Genomic DNA, 17,177 nt, shown 5'->3' with positions numbered 1-17,177 from the left:
TAAAGCTCGAACTATTTTCAGAATTTTTAAATCAATTTTAAATAAATAAATCTAATTAAATAATCAATTAAAATTAATTAATAACTAATTAAATTAATTAATCAATTAATATTTAAATTAATTGGACTAATTAAATAATTAATTATCAACTAAAATTAATTAACTAAATAATTAAGATTTATTTTTAAATAAAAAAATTATTTTCAGAATTAAAAATATTGATTTTTGGAATTTAAAATAAATACAAACATTTTCTGAAAGTAATTATAAAAAGATAATACAATTTTTGTAAATAATAAAAACAGAAATCCAATTTTTAAATCTTCTGAAAAAGCCAGGGGCTGGTTTGTAAAAAGGACGAAAGAACGATGGCTAAACTGAAGTTTGCCATCGTCTTCCCCAGTTCTGCTCCGGGGGCCGGCCGCCATTAACGGCGGCCACCAAGCTTTCCGGCAAGCCTAATAGTGAACCAAACCCAGTCAAAAACACGGGAAAATCTTCTACAACCCTGCAGGAATTCATCTGCTACAACTAATCATTCAAACCATTGACGAATCGACTGGAAAGCCAACGGAAAACTCGCCGCCGTTGAAGCCCGATTTTCCGGCCAAACACCGATTTTACACAAACTAACACCAAATTTAATGAAATATATCTCAAAACAAAGCTCAGGTCACGAGTAATATACTGAAATCATTTAATCCAACCCAGGTTTAGCAGAAATAAAAACCCCAAATTCGGGTATAAACCCAAAAATTACGAATTTGAAAATTACCAAACCTCAATTGATTTTGATGCTCAAATCAGATAGAACAGATTGAGAGGTTCACAATGGATATTCATACTTGTGATTTGCTGTTCAATAACACCTTCAAAATTAACTTTGATTTTCAGAATTCTCCAAGAACACCAAGAACACATATTCAAGAAATTTTTAGAAAATCAAACCTTAATTTCTATATGATATTGAACTCTATTTTGAAGTATAATATACCAAATCGACCAGAAAAACATGCTCTACAACATGGAAGCATCAAATCATATCAACAACATCAAGAACAAATTTTCATAATTTAATTACTAAATAATTCGAATATAAATAAATAAATAAGAAAATTACCATAATTTCTGGGAAGAAACTGATGATTGATTCAGAAAGAGGATTTCGAGAGCTTCGTTTTGATATGCTGCACGCCCGAATCAGAGTTTGATAACGCCTTCATTCGTGTTATTGATTCTCGGAAACGTTTCTGTTTCTCGGGTTTTTCTCTGTATTTACGGTATTTTAACTGGTTGCAAATGAATAAATAGAATAAACGAAATAAGAAATAGACTATTTATATTTATGGAATATTGGATCGTTCTGGATCGTTTGGATCGTTAAATTAGTTGCTTAGCCGCTAAGTAACTATAAAAAGGATACAATTCAATACCAGAATTGGATAATTATAAAAACCGGGCTTTTTATAAAACACTATATACGAAAATAACGTAAAAATATCCCGTCTCTCGAGAATACGGGTTTTATTGATTACCGAAATAACTATCGTATCGAAAATCTTGCGCCGGGCCGTGCACGAGTCAAACCGTAATCCCGATTGAAAAAGTCAAAACACGGAAAATGTCCGGAATTACCAGATTAGGTTAGGAAGGAGTTTTCGGAAGAGTTTCGGGTTGTAAAAACGCAAAAACAGTTGAAGTCGGACGATTCCCGGCTTTATAAAATAATTTTGGTAATTATTCAGAAAATAATTAATAATTCATAAATCAATATAAAATCATCTAACAGTCCAAAAATTACCAGAAAAATATCACAATTATCTATATTTTATTGTGTACATATAAAAATTCAAATATTCAAATAATGTCACATCTAAACACCCAAACATCAATTCCACTTATCAGATAATTCACCAAAATTCACATAAAAGTCAAATTAATAATTCCAAATAATAATAATAATAATATTTGAATATATGGGATATTACAATCTACCCCTTATAAGGATTCCGTCCTCGGAATCAGCAGAAGAGAGCACTAAGGGTTTCCTAACAACTTCCCAATCTTGCACATGCAACTTTTCTTAGAATTTCCAATAACACTGCAATTCTTTATACCACACAGTTACCACTGAAGCTTCACCTTGCAACATTGTTCCATCCACGTCCTTTGACCAATTCCTCAATAGAATCACTTTTACTGATCGCGAGAAAGAAGAATAGAGAGAAAGATAGAGAGAAGAAAAGAAAGAAAGATAGAGAGAGAAATAAAGAAACAGATTGACTTCGTTATACGCCACTGATATTCTAACCGCATCGCAGTCCACTGTTGCTCTTGGTAATCCTATCACATAACCCTGCTTTGACTTGACCAGGACAACTTAGCTTAACTTGATTGGCATACCTTCGAATATTTGAGATGATGAAATATAGAATTTCAAAGAGAAAAGAATTTGATACCATAACGGAACCAAAATCTGAATTTGAGAAAAAGTATTATTGAAATAAAAGAATAACTGAGAGATCAATATGATCAAATGAACTTGGTATTGCGTGTCCAAATTAAGACATTACAAAAGATTGTTAACCTTCATGTATTCACAACACACACAAGTGATGGCGTCCCATTCAACTCCTATCGCACAGACAGGGATACCTTGTGTCCCCTATAGTTAGGGTTATTCATCTCATTCAGAATAAAAGAATATGAAAGAAATTGAAAATCAAATGAATAAAGCTGACAAGATTTCAAAGCTGATATTTCTGAAGGAAATGAAATCCAGAGAACAAAATTATGGCACCAAATGAGCAAATGGTGTCACATCATCAAGAAACTATCCACCAAATAAGAAAAGTGGAATTAATTATCATAACTTGACAGAGCTATCAAAACCTAAAAAATAGGCTTCATGACAGGCTCTGGCACATTTAAAACACAATTATGATTGAAAATGAGTGTTAGGGAATATATCCTCTAACAATTACTTCTTTTGAGAGAGGCCAAAAGAAATTATAGAAAGAGAAGGTATTGCCAAAGTCTTAATGCTTATCTTCTGTTTGAATTCTTCTGTTGACTCGTCATCCGATTCTCGACACTTCTTCATATTATAGGGATATCGATAATCTTCATCGTCGTCAAATCATAGTATCCTCGAAAGGTTCCATAATAGAAGTTTGTAGCTTCCCGGAGTTCCATCCAGCTCATCACAACCATCTCAAACGAATACGCCTATCTTAACTTACTCGTTGGTACTATATCCGATAGTTCAACAGGAACTCGATATGAGTTCAAACGTCCTCACATAGCTATATACACTCCTACACACTCTCGTTTCTAGTTTACTATAACCTCAGCTCTAATACCAACCTGTAACGCCCCCAAATCCGGGGTCAGAGGATTTGGTCGTCACTATGAAACCTCAATCCAAATTAACCTGTTTAATCAATAAACAAATGGCAGCGGAAGATATTTATCATCTATGACCATAAACTAATCCAAGATCTTTTAAGGTTACAGTTCTAGAAACAAGATATCCAAATTCCACAAATAAATTTTTTTCTCTTCCTTTTAAAACTCTTTTCAATAATTCTCAATCTCCAAACTTAACCCGCTAGTATAACTTCGAAATGAAGTATACTAGGCCCAAATAAAATACACAACTATAATATAATATAATATAAACAACTTTATACAATAAAACTTACCCTAGTCCGCAAACCCTGGACCAACCACCTTCCCAAAAGCTTCTTCTTTGCTTCCTCGAATTACGCAGCTAAACAGCGCAAGCTAATCCTCACTGGAGGTTAGATTTGAAAACAAGCAAGTATGAGCGAAAGAAATGCTCAGCAAGATAATTATAACATATATAGGGTCGTTTTGATATAAAACTGACATCTGCGTTAGAGCAGAACATTTAGAATAATAGTTGCTGAATCATAAAATTTTAGTTGAGGAATCCCAGATTTAATTCCTTAATTATATTGAAAACCATTTTGATATTTTTGAGGGAAATGCTTCAGCAATACTTTGAATCTTGACGAGAATAAAACTCATAAAACAGTGTTTACGGAAATATCGTAAACCACAATAACATGAAACAATGATCATGGAATAAATCATAAAGTTTACTCAAACCGAACTCTTGAAATCAATACTTACTTTGTTGTCATATCAAATTAGATATCAATACGAACTTTGATGCTCATAACACCCACACTGAAGTCAACATCAATCATCTATACTAATACCACCTTTGATATTTAACAACAACGTAAGTATCAGCATAAATCAGAAACTGAATTTTTTTGGAACACCCATACTGAAGTCAACATCAATCATCTATACTAATACCACCTTTGATATTTAACAACAACGTAAGTATCAACATAAATCAGAAACTTCCACCAGTATAGCTATAGGGATGGAACCAGAAATTTTTTTTGGAAGGCCAAAATATAGAACATGACTTTTGAAGCCAAATTTTTTTGAGACATTATGGATTTGCAAGAACCATACTGTGAATTTATGTGTATAAAACCTCAAAATGTGTAAGGTTTGTGAATATATCTGGGGCACATCAAATTATCTAATATATATATATATATATATATGGAGTTACTCAAATGAGATCCCCAATTATATTGAGATATGAGATCTAATCTCAGCCCTTTATTTTATTTTTTTATAATTTTTTTTAATCCTTACCACACAATTATTGGTCCAATCCAACAGTTTTTTATCCCTCCCTCTCATCGACATCACCCCAACCCGTGCACTCTCCCTCCACCTCCACCACCACCACCTGACGCCGCTGCCGCTCCATCACTCATCGTCGGGCTTTTATATCTCTCTCCTTCCCCATCCTCTCTCTCTCTCTCTCCATCTTCATACTTTCAAGGAATGAAAAAGAAGCAAAAAGTGCACTAAAAAAACTCAAAAGAAACTTAGGAAATGTGCTGCATTAGTAGCTCTTTTACCATGATGATTAATAGACAAAATCTAAGAAATGCGAACAAGACCACAAGTGTTGAACAAAAACAAGCACATCTCTATTAACATTTCATTCATGTCTCAATAGGTTGAACAAAGTTTATGATAAGCACCAAGACAGAAATTTTCCAACAACAAGGATAAAACAAAAATTATAAGGATACCAGAAATGAAGGTGGTCCTAATCGGTCCAAAGGCAAGACAAGAGGACGGAGGAGTGATCCAGGAGAACGGTGAGTGGATGATGTGGAGAATGTAGCTGACATGGACTTCTGATCAGTAAATACTAAATACTTTATTAATATTTGACGATTTTTTTTAAGTTGGTCGTTTTGAAATTTTGATTGATGAGTACAGTATACTTTAGCTCAATTGCGTTTACTCTTAACCGTAAAAATATAAAAAGTTTACATGCATTTGGGTGAGTTATCCATCAAAAAGCCCTCCAATGTATATAATTACCTGAGTTCAAATTTTACTTGAGTGCGATTTTACTATTTTTAACATTCTACATCCTCAGTTCTTCAGCATTTTAAGTATCCAATATAAACATTTTTTTACATCCATTCAATTATATAAACATGGGCAAGTTAGCTCAGCTAGCCTGTACTCAGAATCCTTTACAGTTCCCGAATTGATCATTGTCTCTATTGTATCAAACTACACAGGGACGGATTTTAGGGGGAATGGGGTGGCCATGGTCCCCTCAAAACCTCCCCACGAGCTTACATTGTTCCAATTATATATATATATAGGGAGTTGCTCAAATGAGAACCGTGAGATATGAGAACTATCTCAGCCCTCTATTTTAAATTTTTTATAAATTTCTTTTAATCCCCACCACACAATTATTGTTCCAACCCAAAATTTCTTTATCAGTCCCTCTCATCAGTCCCTCTCATCAATACAACCCTAACCTGTGCTCTCTCTCTCCACCTCCACCACCCGATGCCGTCGCCGCTCCATCACTCATTTTCGGACTTTCATCTCTCTCTCTCTCTCTCTCTCTCACTCTCTCTCTCTCTCTCTCTCTCTCTCTCTCTCTCCTTCCCCCTTCCCTCTATCTCTCCCCATCTTCATCCCCTACCTCCAGCACCATCCTCATCGCCGCCGACGTCTTTCACTTGAAAATTAACGACTACAAAGATATACATAGCCTCCGATTTATATTTTTGATCACAAAAATTCCACAAGCCTTTTATCATGTACGAATCTAATTTATTACAAAATTGCATTTTCTTTGTTGTGTATTAGTCTTTTTAATTTAATTGTGGTGATTTTGGCTTGTATTTGGCGATTCTTATGTAATTGGTGGTTTGTATATATGCTCGGTGTAGTGATATTGTGATGATTTTTTTTTAAATGTGGTGTTCTTTAATTAAATTTGGTGGTTTTGGTAATGATATTGGTGATTGGAGGTAATGATGGAGTTAGTGGCCGGATCTGGTGGGTAGAGGAAGTGATCAATTGTGGTGATTTTTTTCTGCGAAGGTGATTTTCTGTTTACCGGTGGTTAGATAGAGTGATTTTTGCTATTATGGTGGTGATTTCTTATTGTGGTGATTTTTCATTCTCTGGTGGTAAGTGATATTATATTTGGCGGTGATGATTATTGGTGGTCGCCGGAAATGTTGGTCGCCTGAAATGGAGGTCGGCGGTGGTTGGAGGCGGCAAGTGGTGGAATTAGAAAGAATAGGGTGATAAAATATTTAAATATTAAAAAATTAATGTGTGGTAAAGTATTAAATAATGTATAAGAATCAGTCGTTATGATTGAATCTCATATCTCACAATAAAACAGGTTCTCACTGGAGTAAGATCCTATATATATAAGCATAAAATGTGTATATTAATAATACTTTTTTTAGTTTTTGAGTTATTTATAATTTAATTTAGGGACTACAAATGTTACTAACTATTGGAGTACAATATTGCCAAGTTAATATGAAATTGAGTGAAAATAAAATATTAATATCCATGATGATTTGACAAGGTTAACAACTATTTTGGCAATCCATTGTTGGAGATGCTCCAAGATTTGTGAATTTATATGGGGATCATCAATTTATGGGAGGATAAAATACACTATCTAATCAATTTTTATACATAATTTGGAACATTGTAAGCTCATGAAGAGGTTTTGAGGGGACTATGGCCACCCATGCCCACCTTAAATCCGTCCATGTGTAACTTGATACAATAGAGAAAACAATCAATCCAGAAACTCTGAAGGATGCGGATTACAAATTAGCTAACTTGCTCATGTTTGTATAATTGATTGAATGAATGTAAAATGTTGTATTGCATACTTAAAAAATAGAAGAGCGGAGGATGTAAAGTGTTCAAGAAACGCCGGTTATGATATGTAGTTAACCAGTCAAATACAATAAAGTAAAATTATACATTCAAGTGCTTCTTGATGATAACTCACATAGTGACGAACTCATGCACGCACGATGCTTAATGTAAAAAACTCTTTATGAACTTAGGTAAACTTATTAGTTTTTTATACTAAGGAATTTTCACATGATAACTAGCATTGAGCTAAATCATTACGCCCTTTTTATATGACGCTTTAACTTTTACACATATTTCAATGTTCTTTAACTAGGTAGATAAAGTTTATTTGCACAATTTTCTTTCTATGAATAAAAATAGCTAAGTATTTTAATTCACAAAAACAATTTAAAAAATTATATTTCTAAATAAGCGGATTGAAATATGTGCAAAAATTAAAGCGTTATATAAAAAAATAGAGGTTGTATTACAACAAAATTTTGAGTAGAACTACCAACTTAAAAAAGTATTAACTGAAATGAATTAAGTAAAACTTTTACATTGGTTAAATCATTGGTGTCGCTAAAATCTTAACGTAAAAATGACGTATTGAAATAGAGTTTAGCAATGAATTCATTACTCAATTTTGTTTCATCTTCAATTAGAGGTCAACAACTAATTTTATTGTTTTAATTATTTAGATATTAAATTAATATAATTAAAAATTGAACATGCTCATTAATTTGTATGGTTATAAAAATATCATATTTTTAATTTAATTTTATTTAATCCAAGTTTAATACAAAAACTCCCGAATCGACTCCAAATCTAACTATGACTCCAACTCGGTCTGAAAATGCCGAACGATAAGGCCTAGTCACAATGAACCAAGGCCTACATATGTTTTTGGGATTTTAGGTATTTCCGATTATTACATGTCTCACTTGAATTTAGGTTTAGGTATAGCCTTGGCTTACCCTCTTATCCACCAAGGACGATAATCCATCGCATTACATGATAATTCACTACAAGAAAAAGTTAAATAGACATCACACATTAGACATCAGTTACTAACTCCACTGATGTTAAAATATATAATAACATCACCCCGCGTTAATCTGATGTCTTTGTTGTTTGAAGACATCGATTATTTAATAACCGATGTTTAAAATTGACTAAAAAAATTCAACTCGCGCCCACTTCAGTTTATTTCCCCCTTAATCAAAATTGTTAAAATTTTCCCTCTTTGATACCAATTATTTTCCCACTCTTCTTCATAGAAACTAAATTAACTCTCATCTCTCTCTCGTCTCTCATAAATCTCTCTCTCGTCTCTCACTTCCATCCCATCTGAAACTCTTCATCTCTCCCTCTCATCTCTCACTACTATAAATCACTTGCACAACCACTCACCTCTGCTCTACTTACTACAACCTGCACTCACTTTTGTTCCACTCCCCTCCGCCATGTTCAACTCTATTCGATTTGTCGAAACTCGACTCTCACTCATTCGATTCGTTCGAGTAGATACTCAATTCAATTTGTTTGAATCGGTATGTGGGTAAGATAAAAAATTTATGTGTAAACTTGGATTATTAGTTCAATTAAGTTTTAAATTGGGGATTTTTTAAACTGAAAACCCTAATTTCTTTAATATGTTTTTCTTACTTTTAGTTGGATATTTGTTTGACTCGATTGAGGATCTGGTTTCTATGGTGGGAACGAAGGAGATGAGGCTCACAGTTGTTAGTATTTAAATGTTGTAGTGGGACTGAGCACGGTACTGTGTCCTTCTATTTTGTTGTAGTGAAATCTTTATTTTACCGTATAATCAGGCTTGATACTTATTGCTTAATTTGGGAAGTACTATTGTATGTTCTATAAGGAGAAATTTTTGAGGTGTTATGAAGTTGGAATTAACAAGACTGCTACTGTTGAAACTATGGCTAATTATTTACAGGTTCTACCTTCTCCTTTTAGTTAGTATGAGTTTATGAGCTTGCATTTTTTAGTAAAGTTGTAGATTTGAAATTTTAAGGTTTATAATTAGTTTATGATGAGGTACTTGGTAGAGATTGGGATGCAGAAACGGAGAGTATAATATTTTGTGATGATATAGTTCACCCTTTGGGCCTTATCAATTATGAATTGGGGGTATATCTCACTTTGTCATAGCTCTATTCTACACTAGCCCTATAGCTCTATTCTAGCTAGAACATACCGTATCATCGAAATTTGGCAGTGAGTTTAAAGATACATAAGTTCCATATCTTGTGAACCTTATTTCTTCTCCGAATTTGTCAGTACAGACGCAGGTAACCTCCCCCTCCTGTCCTTAAAATATTTTACTTCACTGTTAAACCAAATGATATATTGTTACAACAGATGTTCTTATGTGTAGGCTCTGTATACATTGATTAACATAGCCAAAGCGTATCCCGAAACTTGCAATGCTATGATATAAAATAAAGCAACCACTTTGAATTGTTAGAATATGCTTGTGGGCTTTTGGCAGTCTTTTTTCAGATTTCACCAAATCTACTCTCTGATAAGGTACCTTATCAACTAGTCAGTTTTTTCCTTTAAATCTAAATATAATATTGACATGCTTGGTCTAATCATCTTAAATTATCTTGACAGATGCCAAAAGTTATTAGTACTATTAGCACCGCCATTGAGTATCAACGATCCTGGTCGGTAATAGTGAATGTATCTCTAGCACTTTTGATTCTCTCTGACCAGGGATTGGTGGAAACTGGAACTTCAGTCATCCGTCTTCTCAAGCTGATTAAGTCAGTAGATTTTTTCTATTGTCTCTTTCGTCAAATTTGGTACCAATTTTTATTTATCCTGTTTACATGTGTTGTTGACATCGAGAATATTTTGTAGTTACTTCTGTCCTTCGAACAATTGGAAACTATATGAGATGGGGAAATGATGAGGATATCCAGGTATGGTCAAGTGACTAATTCTATATGCTAGCCACACGTTCCACTTTTGGGCTACCGAAGTTCTTCTCTTTGGTAATATAGACTTGATAAAGATATAAAATGATCCAGTATAGTCCTCTTCACACCAAAGGTTTCGAGTTGGTTACTTAGAATGGTATCTACCTCGTGAGTCATAACATTTAGCTAGATCCGCTACTACTGTGTGTTGTTAGAAGCGTCATCACAACATCAAATCTCACCTGTCAAGGCTTCACTACTGACTTTAAAATTCAGAAGTGGGATCTTAGACTATATAGCTAGAGTAGAGCTATAGGCCTATTTTGTGTTGATATAGAGCAGAATAGAGTAGAGTATAATGCATCTCAGAAAGGTTTACATATCTTGGTCTTGTGTTGGTGACAATAAAATGTGTTGGTGCTAGCTAGTTTATCTTTACCATGAATTGCAAGGCTAGTACCTCTATACCGTGCTAAACCAAATAAACATACTCAACATAGTTTACTCATGAGTGTGGACCTTAAAACTGTGTTTGATTTGTTTAGTTTTAGGATGATATGTGGTTTTAGCATCATATTAGGTCTGAATGTGTTCTGTTTATTTTTGTGATAGCCTATGGTTTTAGTATCCTACTTCCATCTGTAAATTGCATATATAGCTCAAACCTTGACAAAATAGTAAGGCAAATGTATATGGGATTAGATTATTGCTTCCTATAAGTTCTGAGCTAGTTCAATCCAAACCTACCAAGCGAATCACCTCTATTAAATGTCTGATCAATTGTGCAGGAGAAAGCCACATCACGTAAGACTGCAGCTCTACCGGAATAGTGAATTCCCTACCAACATGACACAAATAAGAAAAAGCTGATAGCAAGGTTACTCTGATTGACTTCAGGAAACGAGCTCTACTGCGGATCAACATATTGACAATTTGAGTTCGATAGAATAGGCTTATGCAATTTATGTTTGTTGTACTCACTCATGTGAGAATGAGAATATTGGATTTTTGTTGTTAATAATAAATTCATTTTTGGTTTTTTCGCGCAAAAAGTAATTTGGTGCACGTAGGAAACTGATATAAAAAATTGAATATACATCACTTTATTATGGAAAATCGATGTAAAAGAATCAAATATGCATGTCTAAGAGGAACACAAACATCACTTTTTTTGTATTAAATTCGATGTCTAATTGGCCGGATAGATATCATCTTTTCTGGAAAAAACCGATGTCTAATGGGGTAAAAGACATCGGTGTATGGCCGATGTCTAGAATAGACATCACCGACATCAACATCGGTTATGAAACAACATAGACATCGGCCAGAAACCGATGTCTATTGACCAGATTCTTGTAGTGATTGATCCACCAGACTACAAGGTAAGTGATTCCAAGCATACAACTTTAAATTGGAGAATTACCTCCAAAGTTTCTCAATAAGGACAACCCATTGAATACAGAAACAAAGCTCTCAATTAGAATAACCCATTTAATAATTAAAAGCTATATCAATAAAAAATAATCCTAAAAGAGAACAAATATATACCAAAAAACTTATATATCAGCATTCAACCAACATATTTCTATATCTACATCTACATCAACATCAAAAACTATCTACTTACAATTACATTCCTAACCTATCTAACTCACTAAAGTCGCATTCCCCAAGCAATTCTCCCCAGATGGATATGCTGCGAAACCATAAATAGTATCAGCTGAAGCAAAGTTGGTAGCATCACATAAAACTTCCATAAAAGCTCTAGCTTCGTCAATGACTTCATAGATCTTACCTTTGTGTTCCCTAGTCGCACAGCAATATGAGTTAATAATCAGTCTAAAAGCAATACAACCGAATATTTAGCACAAAGCTGAAATTAAAAAGTTATCTCTAGCCGCTATTGCTTTAAAACTTTTACAGTTGAATAAATTCTCTCTCATAATTTGCTCAACAGCTCGGATAATGACTAAAGTAGGGTGTCCTGGACCTTGATTAGGAACCATTGCTCTCAGCTCAACTAAATCAATAATTCGAAATAGGGTAATTCAAAGAGCTGTCAAGATAAGAAAAAAACCACTGATTAAGGCTTGGTTGTCGCTGCTAGAGTGAGAAGAAGAGAATCTATCTAAAACAACTTTACCAAATTAGCTAGGGTCGTGTCACATCAGAATATGTTTGTAGAGCCTTTCATATCAATTACAAAAATATATAAATAATAGTGTAGCGAAGCAATATATGAAACTTACCTTATTATGAACACTAAAAAATCCGGTAATTTGGAATGTGGCTCCTAACAAATAATCAATAACACTTCTGGATAGTCCTGCTAGAGTAGAAAGGGGTATCACCAGTAGCCAATTCAGGAATTTATCAAACATACAATTTGTTGTGAAAAACCCCATCCGAACAAAAGTCATCCCAATGATGCTTCCTGCTGTAGTAGCAGCTGTAAGTAAGAAATTTGGTGACACTCTTGACCAGAAAAAATACACTTATAAGCTTAAATTTGGACAAAAAAAATGATTAGAGCAGCTCCTAATTTATTCTACATCATCTGGATTCAAAGAGATGCAAAAAAGAGTAACCGTGAGAAAGATGAATTAAATATGTACATATCCACACACATGAGATAAGAAATCAGACCAGCCAAGTATGAAATAATTTCTAACAGTAACCACCTACTCACCTCTTCCAGTATAATACGATCCCATTTCATCGAGTGTTACAAGATCCATATTCAACTCCTTCCGACTTGTTGGTAGAAGAACCAGCTCCAAAAGTCTTATCCTTGTTGTAATGCTTCCCTTTCTTTGAAGACTCCTCCTTTCCTTCATCCACCGACTCAACACCCTTGCCTTTCTCTGATCTGTTTGAGGATCTGTTTAGTTGAGGATTCTTACCCTTCTTCTGTTTCGACTGCTTATTAGTTCTAATAGCATTTGGACCGCCAAAATATTTCAGGTGAATAGATATCTTATGTTCATAAAATAATAACTTTCCACACCAAATGCATTTATATTTAGCTGGCATAACATTTTTCCTGTACTCAGCTTCAACAATAGAATATGTAGTAATAACAAAATCATAATCTGAGAATTCATGAAGGGTTTTGCCTCTGTTGCCTCCATGACACACTAGCACCTTGTTGCTACCTCTTAAGTTAAATCGATCAATCTCATTTACCCATTGAATCACAACAACAAGAGGACATATCACAAGGGTAGCTTTAACTTCTGGCAACCCTGATCAAAATTTACAAGTATGTCTGCCATAATGGAATCCCCAAACAACAGGTATCCGAAGATCCCAATGGTAAAGTAGATTCCTGAACAAAGTACTAGAGAAATTCGAACAACTGAGGTCATATCTGATGCTTCCCTAAGCGCCCCTCTAATAATATGAACTGAAATTAAAAACATTTTCGTAAGTAATTTCCTCAGAAAATTAGTGTCATTTAAGAGTACTTGTTTCTATTAGTTGTAACTAACCATTGAAGTGAAAAGTGAATGCAGTGACGGTGACTGGAGATGCAGCGAAGAGGTTAAATAAGGAGGCTCGATTGTCCAACTGAGGTATGAGCTTTGGTGTATTTGTTTTGCCTTCTAAGAGTGCTGAGATTGCCATTCCTGAGCATATCCCCACAAACACCAATGCTAACAGAACTGATACTGCTGAACTAAACCTTAATGATTCTTTAAAACAAAAAACAAAGAACACGGATACAGGGATCACTAAACTCTTGCTACTAACAATATATATATAAGTATAACTGTGTAAACAAGTAATGTGTTTGCTGAAGGAATGCTTCGACTTATTTATTTCCCAGAGAGTTACAGCAATATATAGAAAGTGCAGAAAAACTAACATGCTAAAAATTAGCCCACGTACAAAGTGGTTTCCTAAACAAACTCTAACATCTCATGACTTATTCTTTCTCCTAAAAATATGCCATCAACAAATACTAATTCAAATAACTAAATAGAACAATGCAATAATAAATACTTTGAGATTAATTTGAACAATCTCCCCCTTAATCTCAAAGTCCTTCGTTCAGATCCTTGACTCCCAATAGCTTCCTCATGTTCTCAAACTTGACAGTGGCCAACCCCTTTGTTAGAATGTCTGCTCTCTGACTATTGCTGCAAACATGCCTCAAGACGACTTCTCCTCTTTCAACGCACTCTCTAATAAAGTGAAACCGTATATCAATGTGTTTACTCCTACCGTGGAACATTGGGTTCTTCGCCAAGTCGATTGCAGACCGGTTGTCTATACACAGCACCACTGGTCCAATAGTCTTCGAGGTGATTTGCACCAGGATGTTTCGAAGCCAAATTCCCTGACAGGCTGCGGCAGTGGCCGCCATGAATTCAGCTTCACAGCTTGAGAGAGCAACGCATTTCTGTTTTTGAGAGACCCAGGTTATGATACTTTCGTTTAGGTAAAACACCATTCCTCCAGTGCTCTTCCGGTCATCCAGTTGTCCACCCAAATCGCTGTCACTGTATCCTGTCAACACATGATTTCCACTGTCCTTCGAGTATACTAAGCCATGATGAATCGTTCCTTTGATGTACCTTAGGATACGTTTTACAGCATCCATGTGTTTCTTGGTGGGTTTCTCCATATATCTACTTACCACACCTACAGAGTATGCAATATCCGGCCGTGTGTGAACTAGATATCTAAGTCCACCCACCACACTTTTATATTCTGTAGCATCGACCAATTTTCCCATTTCGTCACGGCTGAGCTGTTCCTTTGGGTCCATTGGATACTTGGTTGGGTTGCAGTTTGCCATGCCAGCTTTGTCCAGAATTTTCCGAGCATATCCTGCCTGTTTGAGCTCGATGCATCCTTCTCCTTGAGCGACTTCGAGTCCTAAGTAGTAACTTAGTTTGCCCATGTCACTCATTTCAAACTGCAGCTGCATTTGTTTCTTGAATGCTTCAATGGCTGTGACACTTGTTCCGGTTACCAATAAATCATCCACGTAAACTGCTATAACTAGGCTTTCATCTCCCTTTCTCCTTGTATAAACTGCATGCTCGTAGGGACAACGGGTAAATCCAAGACTTAAAAGACAAGAGTTTAGCTTAGCATACCATGCACGAGGTGCTTGACGGAGGCCATATAGTGCTTTCATTAACTTGTACACCAACTTTTCTTGTCCCTTCTTCTCAAAACCTTGAGGCTGGGCCACATATACGTCTTCCTTGATGTCCCCATTTAAAAAAGCTGTCTTTACGTCGAGGTGATGAACCTCCCACTTCTCTTTGGCTGCCAGAGCTAGTAATAATCTCACCGTTTCCAGTCGAGTGAAAGGTGCATAAACTTCATCGAAATCAATGCCGTGCTCTTGTACATATCCTTTGGCCACGAGGCGTGCTTTGTGCTTCACCATTCTTCCGTTTGCATCCCTTTTGAGTTTGTAGATCCACTTTAGGCCTATCACTTTTTCTCCAGGTGGCAACCTCATCAATCTCCACATTTTATTCGCCTCGATTGAGTCCATTTCTAGCTTCATGGCCCTCTGCCAGTTCACATCTTTTACTGCTTGTGCATAGTTGGCTGGTTCGTCCACACCCATGAGAAGGAGTTCTTCATCATCTTCCATATTTTCAGTAGCAGCATAGACTTCACTAACTAGCTTAAATCTTTTGGGTGTCGTACTGTCATCATAATTATCAGAATTAATTCTTGATACAGAGCTCTGACAGCTTGGAGTTCTTACCTGAGATCCGTCGCTGTCAGTATCATAGTTGTTCCCAGATTCTTGCGACCTTGGTGTGGTCTCCTGTGAGTTATCTCCGTTATCTGAATTTGCATCATCAGTTCTGTCCTCTTCTTCGATGTTCTCCATGTCTGGTACTGTGAAATATTCTGGTGTATTCTCGTCTCCATTTTCCTCGTTCCACGGCCATTGCTTTGCTTCTTCAAACACTACATCCCGGCTTATATGTACTCGATTTTCGTTGGGATCGTACAACCTGTATCCTTTTGTGCCAGGCTCTCTACCCAGATTTACTACCCTTTTGCTACGATCATCGAGCTTTGTGTTGTGAATGCTTGGAGTTTTCATATGGGCCATACACCCAAAGACACGAACATGACTGATGTCTGGCTTTTTGTTTGACCAGGCTTCATATGGTGTTTGTTGTGTCAACGCCCTTGTGGGTAATCTGTTTAGTAGATAGACCGCATTTCGAACAGCTTCAGCCCACAACTTTGCTGGCAACTGCATCTCTTTCAAGCTGGTTCTCGTCATTTCCACTATAGTCCTGTTGCGACGCTCTACTACCCCATTTTGTTGAGGGGTGTAAGGCGTCGTGAAGTTTCTTTTAATTCCGGCCCCTTCACAGTACTCCCTGAATTCATTAGAGTTGAATTCGCCACCTCTGTCCGTTCTGAGCACTTTGATCCTTCTCTCAGGTCCATCTTCAACCAACGCTCGAAAATTTTTGAATGTTTGTAGAGCTTCACTCTTGGTTTTAAGAAAATATACCCACATGTACCTGCTACAGTCATCGACCAAGAGAAAGAAATACCTGTATCCTGAGGTTGTGGTTGGCTGAATTGGTCCGCATAAATCACCGTGAATTAATTCAAGCACCTTCTTTGCACTGTATTTGGCTTTACCAGGAAAAGGTCTCCTGATTTGCTTTCCCATCAGACAACCATCACAAACTGCACGTTGCTGGGTTATCCTGGGCATTCCTTCCACCATTCGTTGTTTTGACATGAGAGCCATGGCTTGATAATTAACGTGGCCAAGTCGGGCGTGCCATAGTTTTGAGAGTTCCTCCGTTTTGCTCATTAAGCATTCCTGTTTGTTAGTTTCTATCAAAATTTTATAAAGACGGTTTGGGGATCGCTTTACCTTCATCAATAGTTGTTCTTGTGCGTCATATACTCTCAAAAAATCCCCTTTTAGTTCCACCTTGTAGCCTTCTTCGGACA

General features: G+C 35.7%; 1 long non-coding RNA gene across 2 annotated transcripts; it reads right to left on the bottom strand.

Annotated features, from left to right (window-relative positions):
* Nucleotides 1-11,757: 11,757 nt before the first annotated feature.
* On the bottom strand, nt 11,758-13,914 carry LOC141701405 (uncharacterized). 2 transcript variants are annotated; one of them, XR_012566773.1, is made up of 4 exons: nt 13,706-13,914; nt 12,904-13,620; nt 12,464-12,663; nt 11,758-12,270 (listed from the first exon to the last, which is right to left on the bottom strand). It is a non-coding gene; the product is annotated as an uncharacterized LOC141701405 (long non-coding RNA). The 2 variants fall into 2 exon arrangements; XR_012566774.1 differs by having other exon boundaries at nt 12,464-12,648.
* Nucleotides 13,915-17,177: the final 3,263 nt, after the last annotated feature.

The sequence above is a fragment of the Apium graveolens genome, unplaced genomic scaffold (genome assembly GCF_009905375.1).
Source record: "Apium graveolens cultivar Ventura unplaced genomic scaffold, ASM990537v1 ctg3792, whole genome shotgun sequence".
NCBI lineage: Eukaryota > Viridiplantae > Streptophyta > Magnoliopsida > Apiales > Apiaceae > Apium > Apium graveolens.
The sequence above is the reverse complement of the archived record's forward strand: the minus strand, read 5'-3'. Positions and strand labels throughout refer to the sequence as shown.